This window comes from Pristiophorus japonicus, unplaced genomic scaffold, assembly GCF_044704955.1.
Source record: "Pristiophorus japonicus isolate sPriJap1 unplaced genomic scaffold, sPriJap1.hap1 HAP1_SCAFFOLD_52, whole genome shotgun sequence".
NCBI classification, from domain to species: domain Eukaryota; kingdom Metazoa; phylum Chordata; class Chondrichthyes; family Pristiophoridae; genus Pristiophorus; species Pristiophorus japonicus.
This window is the reverse complement of record NW_027254426.1, coordinates 1,929,131-1,947,308: the sequence shown is the minus strand read 5'-3', so window position 1 is coordinate 1,947,308 and position 18,178 is coordinate 1,929,131. Positions and strand designations below refer to the sequence as shown.

The following is an 18,178-nucleotide window of genomic DNA, read 5'->3' as shown; positions in this document are numbered from 1 at the left end:
TACACCCAAACCTTGCGAATGTTAGCTGAAGAACTCAAACACGTTACAGTTCCCAGCTCGGTGTACAAATTGATCAAACATTAATTGGATTCAAATCTATCTGTGCCAAATGCCACATTTTATATTTTTTCCTTACCACTGCTTCGTGACAATTGAAACTTTTAATAGTATTACCAAACACAACTGCCCAACTTCTGATGGAAGGTCATTAACCTGAAACGTTAACTCTGTTTCTCTCTCCACAGATACTGCCTGGCCTGCTCAGTATTTCCAGCATTTACTCTTTTTATTCTCCAAACTTATAATCAGAGTATCACTTCCCTTGTCATCTAACTACGCTCCTTCCTTCTATGTAGCCTTGTCCTGCAAACCAGGCTCCTTTCGGATGATTCAGGCATTCATTGGAATTATAACTTCTTAACGATAACAATTATGTGAAGTATGTAACTATGTAATACTTGCCATCAGAGGGCGTGACTGTTGGAGTCCTAATGGTCACCTGCCCACACGTGCAGGGCCAGTATAAAAGGTTGGCTGCCATGTTGTTCAGGCACTCTGGAGTTGGAATAAAGAAGACTAAGATCACACCAAGTTTAGCTCACAGGACTCAGCTTCCTGGTGTTCTACTTTTCATAGCAATTGGCGACGATTAACCGAATACAAACCTTCACACAACCATGGCTGCTGTTGGAATATTAGAGAGATTCACAGAGAGTGAAATAAATGAGGGCAGCAGGCGGATCTCTGCCTGACACCGGGGAAACAGGGAGACAGACCTTGGAGCAAAGGGATATGGATGGAGTCGGCAAAACTAGAGGCATCTGATTCAGGAGAGTTGCGGGGCGTGGAAATTCGGGATTTTAATGACTTTGAAAGGAACATTTTTGTTTTGTGACTTTTTGTTCAAAGAAATGTTTGTGAAAGGAATTTTTTGCAGAAAGGGATGCAGCATTTAACCTTCTGCCTTAACACTTGTTTCTGGGTGTCAGGATTACATTTCGTTTCAATGTTATTCTTCCAGAATTAATATTTCATTTGCTGTTTGACAATAACCAGACCCTTGCTCCAAGGTCTGTCTCACTCTTTCCCCGGAGTCAGGCAGAGATCTGCCTGCTGCCCTGATTTATTTCATGTGACAGGACACAAAAGTTCAAAATCAACCTGCAGGTGGCCACACACAACACTGAATAGTAATGATGGCCACGTGGTCTAAGATGAGCTGCGCTTGTTACTAAAGATAGTGTTCGAATCCTATTTCAGACATTTTTTAGATTGAATCATTCGGCAGAACCCATTTCCTTTGTCACCACCAACACCTTAAAAGTGCGATTCAGCAGTCTACCTGCTCGCTTAACATTTCCGTCTGACCTGGTGCTGAAATTTGTTCACTCTTTTGTAGAACGACAATTATTTATTTTGCCCTGAGCATGTGAGGAACTTTTCTCCCGATCTCATTGGGTTGAATTTTGTTAATCTGGTGCTGAAAGTGGAGATTTTTCCGCAGTGTAACGGTTAACACCTTCTAGTTTTTTGAGTTCATGCTCAACTTTCTCCTTCAGTGCATATGGTACGGAACGGTGCTTGTAGTAAACCAATCTAGCGTCCTTCTGTACCCTGACACTCGCCTTGAAGCCTTGGATCGGACTGTCCGTTTCGCAGAACACCTTTGGATACTTCTTGATAACCTCATCCGTTGTTGAAAATCTCGCTTCCACACAGAAAATCTGAGTACAATCCAGCTTCAGTGAGCTTAATGAATTTCATCCTTGTAAGGCAGACTTGTCTCTTTTCACTACTATTAGAGGCAAGTTCTGAAATTGATCTTTATATTTCACCGATCGGTACAGTGATATGACCAACCACAGGAATTTACTCTCCCGAGTAGCCTCGCAGCTCTATCTTGGGTTTCTCCAGTTAGAAATCACGCAATTTGTCGCGGTACAGTGACTCCGGTATTACACTCACGGATGCACCCGTGTCAATTTCCATTGGTATCTTGAATCCAGCAACATCGATGTGGATTTTGATTCTTTCCGAATCACTGTCCGTTAAAATCGTGCTCCTGATGATGTGTAACTCTAACATCTCATCGTCCTGTTGTTGGTCTTCCATACTATGTAGTCTCTTGGGATTTCTACTCATAGCTTTGAACGCTGTACTCATAGCTTTAACAACAGGTTTTTCCCTTCAGTCGGCATGCCTTCGCAAGATGCCCTGTCTTTCTGTCGAAGAAACACTCTGCCTTCACATGTGGACAACTTTGAGCAATGTGTTGTCCCAGGCACCTACAGCATGACTTCGACGCTCTTGTAGAATTTACAGTTTCTGAGGCTTTGGGCTCCCTTATTATACCTTCAAATGCTCTGATAATGACTCCACGAGACAATGTGTCGTTCTTTAACTGTCGTGACCTGAGTCCTTTATTGATAACCTTTATTGGTGGCCTGACTTTTATACTAGGCCAAGCACACCTGTGCAGGTAAGCTACAAGTCTCAACTCCCCGCAGTGCCCTCTGGTGGCACACCTTGTAATAGTACAAGCAGTCACCATGCAGAACACATGACAGGTGTCACTGTGGAACTGTTTCTCTCACTGAAAATTAGACGCACTACCGTGGGCGCCACGAGGTCTCGGTAGGTAGCCATTGACATTCAGGTTCATATATAAATATATATAAATATATCGACATGTATCGTGACTGTTCCCTGGTGGTCGAGGGGTTAAGACCCGGTGCACAAACCTGGTTCGACATGAATCGTAACTGTTCCCTGGTGGTCGAGGGGTTAAGACCCGGCGCACTAACCTGCTTTCAATCCTCGATCAATTCATCGCATAAAAATAATTGAGGTCTGTGAGACGATTAATAATTGCTGTAATCACCATGAATGCCAATATTTTCTGTGATAGACCGAGCTTACAGACTATCTGGCTTCTCCTGCACTTTGCCGGGCACGTGTTTGGGGTTTAATTTTGTAAACTGGGTGAGTTCGCTGATCGCGGGGAGACGGTAGGAGCCTCTGTGGCCCCACTGTGAGGATGTGGAAGTGAACACGGTGGCTGGGTGATCCGTGACATTTCTGTAAAGGGCAGCGGCGGAGAAGGATTGAGAACTTTCAGTGTGGGACAGAAGTTGTTTAAGGTGAGCCAACACATTCCCGATCAGCACAGAGCGAGCTCACTGGTCAGCTCCTCGCTGTGGGGGCTGTTGTACAAGAGCTTTCTGTGGTGTAGTAGTTATCACGTTTGCTTTACACGTGAAAGGTCCCTGGTTCAATCGCAGGCAGAAACTTTATGTTTAAAGTTGCTGTGAATGAACAATCGGAGGTGAGATCAGTCTTCCTGCAAATGCTGCCTGACCTGCTGAGATTTCCAGCATTTGCTGTTTTTATTTGCTATTTATTTTCCTGGCAAAAGGGCTCCCTTATTCATTAATTGATCTTTATTTCATCAATAAATAGATAACTTTGAGTGAGAGAAAACGGATCCACCGGGGACCTTTTACGTGTGAGGCCAACGTGATATCCGCTACACTGCAGCCCATCAAAGGGCGAGAAACCACTGAATATAAAGGATGAGCTCACAAATATCACGTGCAGTGCAGTCTGGTCAATGTCAAACCCTCCTTTATTATTCAGCAGTGGCATGAACGGGAGTCAGACGCCACAAGGTTTAATTAAAGACACAAATACAAGTAACACTTGCAAATCTTTTCAGTGTAAAATTATTTCACTTTATTTGAAATGCTACTGCGTTGAATCTGAAAATACATACTGTGGGATTTTATCCTCACTACTGATTGTATTTTGTGTGCACGGTAGGAATAATCGGTGCTGATAAATTTGATAAAAGTTGCCCCAGATACCTGGTGTCAACGGCAATGAACACTTTGAATCAGAAAGCTAAACTACAGTGAGTAAAATGGGTTAACATGCATACGAACATAAGAACATAAGAAATAGGAGCAGGAATGGGCCATACGGCCTCTCGATCCTGCTCCTCCATTTAATACGATCATTGCTGATCTGATCATGGACTCAGGTCCACTTCCCTGCCCGCTCCCCAAAGCACAGGCCAAGTGATTGAAGTATGGAGTATCCCTGAGTTAGCATTTGTTTGATTGTGCAAAAGAAGGTGAGGGGTTAATTAAAGATGCTTTCCTGTGAAAGCTAGAGAAAAGTTTTCGAACAAACCATCCGGTGACTGTCAGGTGAGCGCTGCTTGTGAAAACTGGTGGGAATGGGCGGGGATTTTAAAGCGCCTTGTATTGCAGAACCTTCATATAGACGAACATCCCTCAACTACTCTGTAGAGCTTGTGGTGCAACGGTATTGCGTCTGACTCTAGACCAAAGGGTTGCGTGTTCAATTCATGTCAGGCTCACTGTTCTTCTAGCAATTGCTGTTTCACAAAAACAGAACCTTGCTGCAATGTGTGTCTTACTGGTTAGTAGTGGTAAGGTTGGGGACAGCATCAAACAAGAGAGAAGCGATGTGTGCAGTGGTGGGTCAGCAGTTATCATGGGTGACTTTAATCTACATCGTGATTGGGCTAACCACATGGTAGTAATGTGGTGGAGGAGGATTTAATGGAGTGAATTTGGATGGTTTTCTCAACCCAGAAGAGCGCTGGCCATACTTGACTGGGTGATGTGTAATGAGAAGGGACAAATTAGCAATCTTGTTGTGCGAGGCCCCTTGGGGACGAGTAACATAATATGGTAGAATTCTTCATTAAGATGGAGAGTGTCACAGTTAATTCAGAAACTTGTGTCCTGAACTTCAGGAAAGGTAACTTTGACGGTATGAGGTGTGAATTGGCTAGAATAGACTGGCCAAGGATACTTAAAGGGTTGACGGTGGATCGATAATGGCAAACATTTAAAGATCACATGGGTGACTTCAGCAATTGCACATCCCTGTCTGGAGTAAAAATAGAACAGAGAACGTTGCTCAATCGTGGGTAACAAGGGAAATTAAAGATAGTGCTAAAACCAAGGAAGAGGAAGATAAATTGGCCTGAAAAAGGAACAAACCTGAGGACTGGGAGAAATTTAGAATTCAACAGAGGAGGACTAAGGGTTTCATTAGGAGGGGGAAAATGGATTATGAGAGGAAGCTTGCTTGGAACATAAAAACTGACTGCAAACGCTTCTTTAAATATGTGAAGAAAAAAAGATTAGTGAAGACAACTGTCGGTCCCTTGCAGTCGGATTGAGGTGAATTTATAATGGGGAACAAAGTAATGGCAGACCAATTGAACAAATACTTCAGTTCCGTCTTCACGAAAGAAGGCACGAATAACCTTCCAAAAGTACGAGGGGACCGAGGGTCGAGTGAGAAGGAGGAACTGAAGGATATCCTTATGTGATGGGATTGAAGGATGATAAATCGCCGGGGCCTGATAATCTGCATCTAAGAGTACTTAAGGAAGTAGACCTAGAAATAGTGGATGCATTGGTGATCATTTTCCAACAGGCTATTGACTCGGGATCAGTTCCTATCGACTAGAGGGTAGTTAATGTAAAACCACTTTTTAAGAAGGGAGGGAGAGAGAAAGCGGGTAATTATACACTGGTTAGCCTGAATCAGTAGTGGGGAAAATGTTGGAATCAATTATTAAGGATGAAATAGCAGCGCATTTGGAAAGCAGTGACAGGATCGGTCCAAGTCAGCATGGATTTGTGAAAGGTAAATCATGCTTGACAATTCTTCTGGAATTTTTGAGGATGTAACTAGTAGAGTGGACAAGGGAGAACCAGTGGATGTGGTATATTTGGACTTTCAAAAGGTTGTTGACAAGGGTCCACACAAGAGATTGCTGTGCAAAATCAAAGCACATGATATTGAGGGTAATATACTGATGTGGATAGACAACTGGTTGGCAGACAGGAATCAGAGAGTTGGGATAAAAGGGTCCTTTTCAGAATGGCAGGCAGTGACTAGTGGAGTGCCTCAGGGCTCAGTGCTGGGACCCCAGCTCTTTACAATATACATCAATGATTTGGATGAAGGAATTGAGTGCAATATCTCCATGTTTGCAGATGACACCAAACTGGGTGGCGGTGTGAGCTGTGAGGGGGACGCTAAGGGACTGCAGGGTGACTTAGACAGGTTAGGTGAGTGGACAAATCCATGGCAGATGCAGTAAAATGTGGATGAATGTGAGGTTATCCACTTTGAGGGCAAAAACGTGAAGACAGAATATTATCTGAATGGTGGCAGATTAGGAAAAGGGGAGGTGCAATGAGACCTGGGTGTCATGGTTCATCAGTCACTGAAAGTTGGCATACAGTTACAGTAGGCAGGAAAAAGGTAAATCGTATGTTGGCCTTCATAGCTTGGTGATTTGAGTATAGGAGCAGGGAGTTCTTATTGCAGTTGTACAGGGCCTTGGTGAGGCCTCAACTGGAACATTGTTTTCTATTTTGGTCTCCTAATCTGAGGAAGGACGTTCTTGCTATTGATGGAGTGCAGCAAAGGTTCACCAGACTGATTCCCGGGATGGCTGGACTGACATATGAGGAGAGACTGGATCAACTGGTCCTTTATACATTGGAGTTTAGAAGGATGAGAGGGGACTGGTCAGGTTAGATGCGGGGAGATTGTTCCCGATGTTGGGGAAGTTGGAGCAGGCTCGAGGGTCTAGATGGCCCACTACTGTTCCTAATTCTTATGTTCTTATGTTCTTACAGCAATTCTGGAAGAATAACATTGAAACGAAATGTGACCTGACACCCAGAAACAAGTGTTAAGGTAGAAGGTTAAATGTTGCATCACTTTCTGCAAAAAATTCCTTTCACAAACATTTCTCTGACCGAAACGGCACAAAGCAAAAATGTTCCTTTCAAAGTCATTAAACTCCCGAATTTCCGTGCCCCGCGAATCTCCTGAATCAGATGCCTCTAGTTTTGCCGACTCAATCCATGTACCTTTGCAATGTTCTGTTTCCACCCACACTATGAAATGTGCCACTAACTTATCGAATCATGGAATGGTTACAGCACGGAAGGCCATTCGGCCCATCGAGCCCGTGCCTACTCTCAGCGAGTCCCACTCCCCCGCCCTTCCCCCATCGTACTGCAATTGTTTTTCCATCAGACACTTTTCCAACTCCCATCTGAAAGATAATATTGAGTCTCTCTCCACCGCCCTTTCAAGCCGTGCATCCCAGATCCTAACCACTCGCTCCTGTTCTTATGTGTAAAGTCTGGGAAACACGAGATCAATTCCTGCCACACTCACAGCCTTCCTAAAGATCGCACATTCATTCTATTCTCTTAAAACCAGCTCCTGAAGTATCGGCCAGCTGTGTAGGTTAAGGCTCTGGTTAGGTTCCTAGCATCATATCAATCGCAGTGTTTCTGTAGTGTAGTGGTTATCACGTTCGCCTAACACGCGAAAGGTCCCCGGTTCGAAACCGGGTGGAAACATTTTCGACATTGTTCAATTAAATATTAGAAAAAATGGAATAATTGACATTAATGGTTCAATATTAACAAAGTTGGTGTTTGTTTCTGCTGATGTTAATAACCCTTCAACTAGGCTGGAGTTTAATATTTTGATATTTCAAATAACAGTGTTAATATTTGATGTCTCCAAGATTAGAGGGACTAATTGATGCCCTGTTTCTGACTGCTCCATATTTGATCGGGGTGGAGGGGCGGTGTGAGATCGGGGCTCAGGAGAGGCGAAGGCCCAGGGACAGTACGGGCCAGCGCACACTGCGATCTATGGATAGTCGGCACATGTGTACACACTGGGTCCATGCAGCAGTGCTTGGTCTGTGGTCGCCTTGGGTAATCCTTGCCTCTGGACCAAGACCTAGCTCTGTCAAGCCCGTGTGGTGGCAGGTGTGCAACGGTAACCCCACGTTAAAACAATCCACCCACAGGCATATTCCACCTTTCATGATGTAGTTCGGGACCTAGATTGTCAGGTCCCTCATCGAAACACCTGTGAACTCATCCCTTTTTAGTGTGGAAACAAATCATCCTCGATCAGAGGGACTGCTTAATACTATACAATTAACAAAATGCAGTGTCTCACAGCATTGTTACATTGGCTGGTTTCTCTGTACAGTTCTGTGCACACTCAAACTCTACACAGCGTCTCTCACTCCGTCCCGTTTCCAGCCCTGACGGTGCAGAAAGAAACTCTCAAAGCTGCACGTTCCGGCTGCTTTCAGTTGAGTTGTGAGAGATTATTAAAGGATCCTGCATCTCCGCCGCGCTTCACAACAGCAGATCGAAGCCGCAAACAACCCATCGACTAATCGCTCGTCCACAGCTCCACAGTGAGTGAGGCCAGGACTAACATGTATGCAACCAGCATTGTAACCCATGCATAATCTGACCTAAGTTGTACACTGTGAGAACAATGACCACTTGGTGGTGAACTTGTTCGAGACATTCCTAACCTGGACCTTCAGGTATAAAAGGGGAAGCTCCACCCAATTCCATCACTTGAGTGCTAAGAAATAAAAGACAGGTCACAGACTGACCTTCCCTGAAGCATGGGCCTCGTGTCCCTTTACACTGTATCGTAAGGACGTATCAATGGCGACGAGAAACTGGGATTTAAACCACACGAGCATGGCCACGAGCAGAACCGACAAGAGGTTCTGTGTTAAGCAATGGTTGGGACAGAGATTCAACATTGTTAAAGCATCACACAGTTCTCCAGGCAGCCAGGGCAGTCAGGCATGCCCCAATATGTAGCTAAACCCAGAGGGGGAGTTCGACAGAGACAATGGCAAGCTGAATAGCGATTCACGTCATTGCAAGGGACAATGCGGCCAGTAATGGGGCCATCAACACCTGTTAATGGTGCACTCAAGGACAATCACGGGGCAGTCAGTGACGATCGACTGGCAAGAGACATTTTGTTTCCAACAGCAGCTCATGTTGGAGGCATGGAGGCACACACTCAGCCAGAGTTTGCAGAGATGAGCAAAATAAATGTTTAAATTGCAGAAATGAACACTGGGGGAAATCGCTGGAAGCTGAAGTTCAGCGAGTTCATGTGGTGCACGTATAAAGTTCATACACCAGGACGCCACCGATAATGATGAAAGTGCACCTAAATGGCATCGCAGTATCAGTGGAGCTAGACACGTGGGCCAGCCAGTCCCTGATGGGTATCAAATAGTTCGAAAAGTTGTGGGCGTCCAAGGCCAGGAGGCCAAAATTATTGCCGATTGACGCACAGCTACGAACGTACACAAAGGAGATCATTCTGGTGCTAGGCAGCGCCACAGTAGTCGTGACCCACAAGTTCGCTTGCTGTCATGAACTGGAAATGGGGCGATGTCAATGCAATTTCCTCTGTGGAGCGAGTATCATGCTCACAGATCCTGAACAAATTTGACTCATTATTTCAACCCGGCATTGGCACTTTCATGGGGGCCAAGGTAGTGATTCACATGAACCCGTACGCCATGCCAGTACACCACAAGGTCAGGGCAGAGCCGTGCGTGATGCGGGAAAAGATAGAAGGCGAATTGGACCGCTTGCTAAGGGAAGGCATCATCTCGCCAGACGAATTCAGTGACTGGGCGAGCCCGATTGTGCCGGTGCTCAAGGCGGATAGGTCGGTCAGGATATGTGGTGATTACAAGGCCACCATCAATCGGGTGTCATTCCAAGACCAGTACCCGCTACTGAGAGCGCAGGACCTCTTTGCGATGCTATCCGGTGGCAAACTTTTTTCAAAATTAGACCTGAACTCAGCTTACATGACCCAGGAGCTGGCGAGTGAGTCGAAGAAGCTGACCACCATCACGACACACAAGGGGTTGTTTGAGTACAACAGATCTCCTTTCGGGATTCGTCGGTTGCCGCGATCTTACAATGAAATATGGAAAGCCTCCTCAAGTCGATTCGAGGGACGGTGGTTTTTCAAGACGACATCCTCATCACGGGTTACGATACTGAAGAACACCTCCACAACCTGGAGGAGGTGCTACGCAGACTGGACCGGATAGGGCTGCGACTGAAAAAGGCGAAGTGCGTCTTCATAGCTCCAGAGGTAGAATTCCTGGGGAGAAGGGTAGCAGCAGACAGGATCAGCTCTGCTGCCTCCAAAACGGAAGAGATCCAGAGAGCACCCAGACCTCGTAACACGACGGAGCTGCATTCGTTCCTGGGGCTCCTGAACTATTTTGGTAACTTTCTTCCCAAATTGAGCAAGCTGCTGGAGCCGCTACACGTGCTCCTACGCAAAGGTCACGAATGTGTCTGGGGGGACAGCCAGAAAAGGACTTTTAATAGAGCTCGCAATTTGTTATGTTCCAACACTCTGTTAACGCTATATGATCCATGTAAGAAACTTGTGTTAACGTGCGATGCGTCGTCCGATTGTGTCGGGTGTGTGTTGCAGCATGTCAATGCCAAGTGTCAGTTACAGCCGGTAGCTTAGGCCTCCAGAAGTCTGTCCCAGGCAGAAAGGGGCTACGGGATGGTAGAAAAGGAAGCGTTCGCATGTGTATATGCAGTAAAGAAAATGCACCAACACCTGTTTGAAAGGAAATTTGAGCTGGAGACAGATCACAAACCCCTAACGTCCCTTTTGGCAGACAACAAGGCCATAAATGCAAAAGCATCGGCCCGCACACAGAGGTGGTCACTCACTTTAGCCGCCTATGACTGCACAATTCGGCACAGACCGGGCACCGAAAACTGCGCCGATGCACTCAGCAGGCTCCCACTCGCCATCACTGAGGGGGCTACCGAGCATGGTGCTGAGATGGTCATGGCTGTTGAAGCTTTCGGAAGTGAAGGCTCACCCGTGACAGCCCGTCAGATTAAAGTCTGGACAAATAGAGACCCGCTATTGTCTCCAGTCAAGAAGTGTGTCCTGAATGGGGACTGGGCAGCCACGTACAGGGCATGTCGTGAGGAAGTTAAACTATTTCACAGGCACAGGGATGAACTCTCGATTCAGGCCGATTGCCTCCTGTGGGGAAACCGCGTAGAAAGCAGATGGGCAGAGAGGTGTTCATCAGAAAACTCCACAATGAGCACCCGGGCATTGTCATGAGGAAGGCCATTGCCAAGTCACACATTTGGTGTACAGGGAAAGACGCAGATCTGGAACTTTGCGTTCGCAGGTGCAACACGTTTGCCCAGCTGGGTAATGCGCCCAGGGAAGCCCCCACTAGCCCATGGTCCTGGTCCACCAAGCCTTGGGCACGCATCCATGACGACTACGCAGGTCCTTTAAAAAATGTTTTTTTGGTTGTAGTAGACGCCTGCTCCATAAGAAACATAAGAAACATAAGAATTAGGAACAGGAGTAGACCATCTACCCCCTCGAGCCTGCTCCGCCATTCAACAAGATCATGGCTGATCTGGCCGTGGAGTCAGCTCCACTTACCCACCCGCACCCCGTAACCCTTATTTCGCTTAGTGGTTTAACATCTATCTATCTGTGACTTGAATACATTCAATGATCTCGCCTCAACTGCTTGCTTGGGCAGATAATCCCACAGATTCACAAACCTCTGGGAGAAGAAATTGCTTCTCAACTCGGTTTTAAATTGGCTCCCCCGTATTTTGAGGCTGTGCCCCCTAGTTCTAGTCTCCCCTACCAGTGGAAACAACATCCCTGCCTCTATCTTGTCTATCCCTTTCATTATTTTAAATGTTTCTATGAGATCACCCCTCATCCTTCTGAACTCCACCGAGTAAAGACACAGTCTCCTCAATCTAACATCATAAGGTAACCCCCTCCTCTGCGGAATCAGCCGAGTGAATCGTCTCTGTATCCCCTCCAAAGCCAATATATCCTTCCTTAAGTAAGGTGACCAAACCTGCACGCAGTACTCCAGGTGCGACCTCAACAATACCCTATACAGTTGCAGCAGGACCTCCCTGCTTTTGTACTCCATCCCTCTCGCAATGAAGGCGAACATTCCATTCACCTTCCTGATTACCTGCTGCACCTGCAAACTAACTTTTGGGGATTCATGCACAAGGACCCCCAGGTCCCTCTGCACCGCAGCATGTTGTAATTTCTCTCTATTCAAATAATATTCCCTTTTACTGTTTTTTTTCCCAAGGTGGATGACCTCACACTTTCCGACATTGTATTTCATCTGCCAATCCTTAGCCCATTCGGTTAACCTATACAAATCTCTTTGCAGCCTCTCTGTGTCCTCTACACAACCCGCTTTCCCACTAATCTTTGTGTCATCTGCAAATTATTTTACACTACACTCTGTCCCCTCTTCCAGGTCATCTATGTATATTGCAAACAGTTGTGGTCCCAGCACCGATCCCTGTGGCACACCACTAACCACGGATTTCCAAACTGAAAAGCACCCATTTATCCCGACCTTCTGCTTTCTGTTCGCCAGCCAAATCTCGATCCATGCTAATACATATCCTCTGACTCCGCGTAGCTCTATCTTCGGAAGTAACCTTTTGTGTGGTACCTTATCGAATGCCTTTTGGAAATCTAAATACACCACATCCATCGGTACACCTCTATCCACCATGCTCGTTATATCCTCAAAGAATTCCAGTATATTAGTTAAACATGATTTCCCCTTCATGAATCCATGCTGTGTCTGCTTGATTGCACTAAGCCTATCTAGATGTCCCGCTATTTCTTCCTTAATGATAATGTCAAACATCTTCCCACCTACAGATGTTAAACTAACCGGCCTATTGTTACCTGCATTTTGTCTGCCCGCTTTTGTAAACAGAGGCGTTACATTAGCTGCTTTCCAATCCGCTGGTACCTCCCCAGAGTCCAGAGAATTTTGTAAGATTATAACGAATGCATCTGCTATAACTTCCGCCACCTCTTTTAATACCCTGGGATGCATTTCCTCAGGACCAGGGAACTTGTCTACCTTGAGTCGCATTAGCCTGTCCAGCACTACCCGCCTAGTGATAGTGATTGTCTCAAGTTCCTCCCTTCCCACATTCCTGTGACCAGCAATTTCTGGCATAGTTTTTGTGTCTTCCACTGTGAAGACCGAAGCAAAATAATTGTTTAAGTTCTCAGCCATTTCCACATTTCCCATTATTAAATCCCCCTTCTCATCTTCTGAGGGACCAACATTTACTTTAGTCACTCTTTGCCGTTTTATATATCGGTAAAAGCTTTTACTATCTGTTTTTATGTTTTGCGCAATTTTAATTTCGTAATCTATCTTTCCTTTCCTTATTGCTTTCTTAGTCATTGTTTGCTGTCGTTTAAAATTTTCCCAATCTTCTAGTTTCCCACTAACCTTTGCCACCTTATACGCATTGGTTTTTAATTTGATACTCTCCTTTATTTCCTTGGTTATCCACAGCAAGTTATCCCTTCTTTTACTGCCCTTCTTTTTGACTGGAATATATTTTTGTTGTGCACTATGAAAGAGCTCCTTAAAAGTCCTCTGCTGTACCTCAATTGTGCCACCGTTTATTCTGTGTTCCCAGTCTACTTTAACCAACTCTGCCCTCATCCCACTGTAGTCCCCTTTGTTTAAGCATTGTATGCTCGTTTGAGACACTACTTCCTCACCCTCAATCTATATTACAAATTCAACCATACTGTGATCACTCCTTCTGAGAGGATCTTTTACTAGGAGATCGTTCATTATTCCTGTCTCATTGCACAGGACCAGATCTAAGATAGCTTGCTCCCTTGTAGGTTCTGTAACATATTGTTCTCAGAAACAATCCTGTATGCATTCTATGAATTCCTCCTCCAGGCTACCCCGTGCGATTTGAATTGACCAATCAATATGTAGGTTAAAATCCACCATGATTACTGCCGTTCCTTTTTCACATGCCTCCATTATTCCCTTGATTATTGCCCACCCCACCGTCAAGTTATTATTTGGGCGCCTATAAACTACGCCCACCAGTGACTTTTTCCCCTTACTATCTCTAATCTCCACCCACAATGATTCAACATTTTGTTCATTAGATCCAATATCATCTCTCACAACTGCCCTGATGTCATCCTTTATTAACAGAGCTACGCCACCTCCTTTCCCTTCTTGTCTATCTTTCCAAATTGTCAGCTACCCCTGTATGTTTAATCCACAGTCTTCGCCACCCTGCAACTACGTTTCTGTAATGGCCACCAAATCATACCCATTTATCATGATTTGTGCCGTCAACTCATTTACTTTATTTTGAATGCTGCTTGCGTTTAGGTAAAGTCTTTAATACTAGCTTTTAATCTATGATTTTTAGTTTTGACCCCTCCTGCAGCCCCTTTATATTCATACATATTGTCCCTTCCTATTACCTTGTGGTTTACACTTACCCCAGTGCTACTCTGCTCTGTTGCCTCCTGCCTTTTGCATTCTTTCTTGGGGTCCTTTTTATCTGCGCTCTCACCCTCTCTAACTAGCTCAGAGCCCTCTCCGGCGTTCTGAATTCTCCTCGCATTGAGGCACCGAGCTTTCAGGCTTGCCTTTTTATTCCACTTTGACCCTTTAGAATATTGATGTACAATGGCCATTTTTGGTTTTTGCCTTGGGTATCTCTACCCTCCACTTATACTCATCTCCTTTCTGTCTTTTGTATCTGTCTCCATTTTGTTTCCCTCTGTCTCCCTGCATTGGTTCCCATCCCCCTGCCATATTAGTTTAACTCCTCCCCAACAGCACTAGCAAACACTCCCCCCTAAGGATTTTGGTTCAGGACCTGCCCAGGTACAGACCGTCTGGTTTGTACTGGTCCGAACTCCCCCAGAACCGGTTCCAATGCCCCAGGAATTTGAATCCCTCCCTGCTGCACCACTGCTCAAGCCACGGATTCATCTGAGCTATCCTGCGATTCCGACTCTGACTATCACGTGGCATTGGTAGCAATCCCGAGATTGCTACTTTTGAGGTCCTACTTTTTAATTCAGCTTCTAGCTCCTTAAATTCATCTCGTAGGACCTCATCCATTTTTTTACCGAAATCTTTGGTACCAATGTGCACCACGACAACTGGCTGATCTCCCTCCCTTTTCAGAATATCCTGCACCCGCTCCGAGACATCCTTGATCCTTGCACCAGGGAGGCAACATACCAACCTGGAGTCTCGGTTGCGGCCGAAGAAACGCCTATCTATTCCCCTTTAAATCGAATCCCCTATCACTATCGCTGTCCCACTCTTTTTCCTGCCCTTCTGTGCAGCAGAGACAGCCACGGTGCCATGAACTTGGCTGCTGCTGCACTCCCCTGATGAGTCATCCCCCTCAACAGTACTCAATGTGAGGCCAACGTGATAACCGCTACACTGCAGCCCATCAAAGGGCGAGAAACCACTGAATATAAAGGATGAGCTCACAAATATCAGGGGCAGTGCAGACTGGTCAATGTCAAACCCTCCTTTCTTATTCAGCAGTGGCATGAATGGGAGTCAGACGCCACAAAATTTGATTAAAGACACAAATACAAGCAATACTTGCAAATCTTTTCAGTGCAAAATTCTTTCACTTTATTTGAAATGCTACAGCGTTGAATCTGAAAATACGCATGTTGGGATTTTATCTTTACTACTGATTGTATGTTGTTTGCACGGTAGGAATAACCGGTGCTGTTAAATTTGTCAGGTGAGCGCTGCTTGTGATACCTGATGGGAATGGGCCGAGATTTTAAAGCCCATTGTATTACAGAACCTTCATAGAGACGAACATCTCCCGCTCACTGTGTAGGTCTCATGGTGCAATGGTAGCGTGTCTGACTCCAGATCCGAAAGTTGCATATTCACATCACGTCGTGGTCACTGTTCTTTCGGATAATGTTCTTCCAGAATTAATATTTCCTTTGCTGTTTGGCAACAACCAGACCTTTGCTCCAAGGGCGGTCTCATTGTTTCCAAGGTGTCAGGTACAGAATTACTTTTATTTAAAAAAATACTTTATCCAAACCAGGTTCCCGAATGGTCTCGTGGTTAGGATTTAGTGCTTTCAACGCCACGGCACGGGTTCGATTCCCGGTCAGGGAAATTGTACTTTTAATTCAAAACCTTATAAAAAAAATAGTTCATCTATTTTACACATCTTTATGCATCTCCTGTGTAAAAAAAAATGAAGCATTGATTTAAACATCATTAATTAATACATAAAATTCTATTGTCATATGATATATTTTGCTCTGAGCATATGAGGAACTTTTCTCCCGATCCCATTGGGTTTAATTCTGGTAATCTGGTGCTGAAAGTGGAGATGTTTCCGCAGTGTACCGCAAATCATAGACACCATCAGAGGCAGTCTCTCGGGATCGAGGAGGACTTCCATCCATCCCAAAGTGAGTCCTTTCATGGCTGAACATTCCGATACGAGAGCCACAGACCCTGTTACAGGTGGGACAGGCATTCGTCGAGGGAAGGGGTCGGTGGGACTGGTTTGCCGTGTGCTCCTTCCGCTGCCTGCGCTTGGTCTCTTCATGCTCCTTGCGTCTAGAGTCAAAGAGCTCAACGCCCTCCCAGAAGGACTTTCTCCACATCGGGCGGTCTGCGGCCAGGGCCTCCCAGGTGTCAGTGGTGATGTCGCACTTTACCAGGGAGGCTTTGAGGGTGTCCTTATAACGTTTTCCCTGTCCTCCTTTGGCTCGCTTACCCTGAAAGGAGCTCCGCATAAAGACGTAAACATAAACACGAAAGGATGAGGGGCCGGAGTTGGCCAATCGGCCCCTCCAACCTGGTCCACCATTCAAGAAGATCCTGGCAGTTCTTCAACAGCAAGTTTAAACATCTGGTGCGGAGCCAACAGGCGCCTGGCTGCAATGAGTGATAAAAACCTGCTTTGAATGGAAGCCTGGCTAGCTCAGTCGGAAGAGCATGAGACTCTTAATCTCAGGGTCGTGGGTTCGATACCAACGTTGGGCGATTTCTTTTCATTTAATGTTGCTTTAATGGAAAACCTCTGACCGAAACGGTACAAAACAAAAATGTTGCTTTCAAAGTCATTAAACTCCGAAATTTCTATGCCCCGCGAATCTACTAAATCAGATGCCTCTGGTTTTGGCGACTCAATCCATGTCCCTTTGCAATGTTGTGCTCCCAGCCACACTATAAAATGTGCCACTAACTGATCGAATCATGGAATGGTTACAGCACGGAAGACCATTCGGCCCATCGAGCCCGTGCCGACCCTCAGCGAGTCCCACTACCCGCCCTTTCCCCGTAGCCATGCAATTGTTTTTCCTTCATACATTTATCCTACTCCCGTCTGAAAGCTAAGATTGAGTCTGCCTCCACCGCCCTTTCAAGCCGTGCATTCCAGATCCTAACCACTCGCTGCTAAATGGCCATCTCTTGTTCCGATGTATGAAGTCTGGGAAATACGAGATCAATTCCTGCCACGCTCACATCCTTCCGAAATATAGCACCGTCATTCTCTTCTCGTAAAACCAGCTCCTGAAGAATCGGCCAGCTGTGTAGGTTAAAGCTCTGGTTATATTCCTAAGGTTGCTTTAGAAACAGTGTTTCTGTCGTGGAGTGGTTATCATATTCACCTCACACGTGAAAGGTCCCCGGTTCGAGCCCCGGTGGAAGTTGTATTTTGGAGAATACTTTTGCTGTGAAATAAATTGAACAAAAGTCGCCCCAGGTTCCTTGTCGCATGAGCACTGAACATTTTAAACCAGTCTCCAACATACAGAGTGAGTAAAGTCAGATAGGGGAGAAAACTTCATCAATGATTCAAAATCCTTAAATAATTAAAGTTCAGTTGTTGAAGTTTCCACTGTCCCTCAGTAACAATTCTACAAAACAACGCTGTCGGTTAATGAATGGGGCATAAAACAAATAATCTTCACCCATCCCCATCCCCCGGCATACAGTTTAATTAGTTGCATGTCATTATTTTAAAGATTTTGAATGGAAGAATTATTTTCTGAATTCGTACTCCCTCTGTGAGCGCCGCATCACGAAACGAGCAGGAAACACATTAAAGAGTTTACCACAATTGCTGACATTTCTTTGCTTTTTTCTTGTGTTTTTTCAGCTCTTCGTCATTTTCAGCTCCTGACTGCGGATATTGCTGTGATTAAACCTGAACACAATGCAATGTCTGTCTCACTGTTTCCCCGGTGTCAGGCAGAGATACGCCTGCTGCCCTCATTTATTGCATGTGACAGGACACAAAAGTTCAAAATCAACCTGCAGGTGTCCACATACAGCACTGAATAGTCAGGATGGCCGAGCAGTATGCGGTGCTGTGTTTCGATCACTGTCTCC

General features: G+C 45.5%; 2 non-coding genes across 2 annotated transcripts; both read left to right on the top strand.

The window, feature by feature from the left end:
• The first annotated feature begins 7,357 nt into the window (after nucleotides 1-7,357).
• Nucleotides 7,358-7,430, top strand: trnav-aac (transfer RNA valine (anticodon AAC)). The gene has a single exon. It is a non-coding gene; the product is annotated as a tRNA-Val (tRNA).
• A 9,322-nt stretch (nucleotides 7,431-16,752) lies between these two features.
• trnak-cuu (transfer RNA lysine (anticodon CUU)) lies at nucleotides 16,753-16,825 on the top strand. Its single transcript has one exon. It is a non-coding gene; the product is annotated as a tRNA-Lys (tRNA).
• The last annotated feature ends 1,353 nt before the right edge of the window (nucleotides 16,826-18,178 follow it).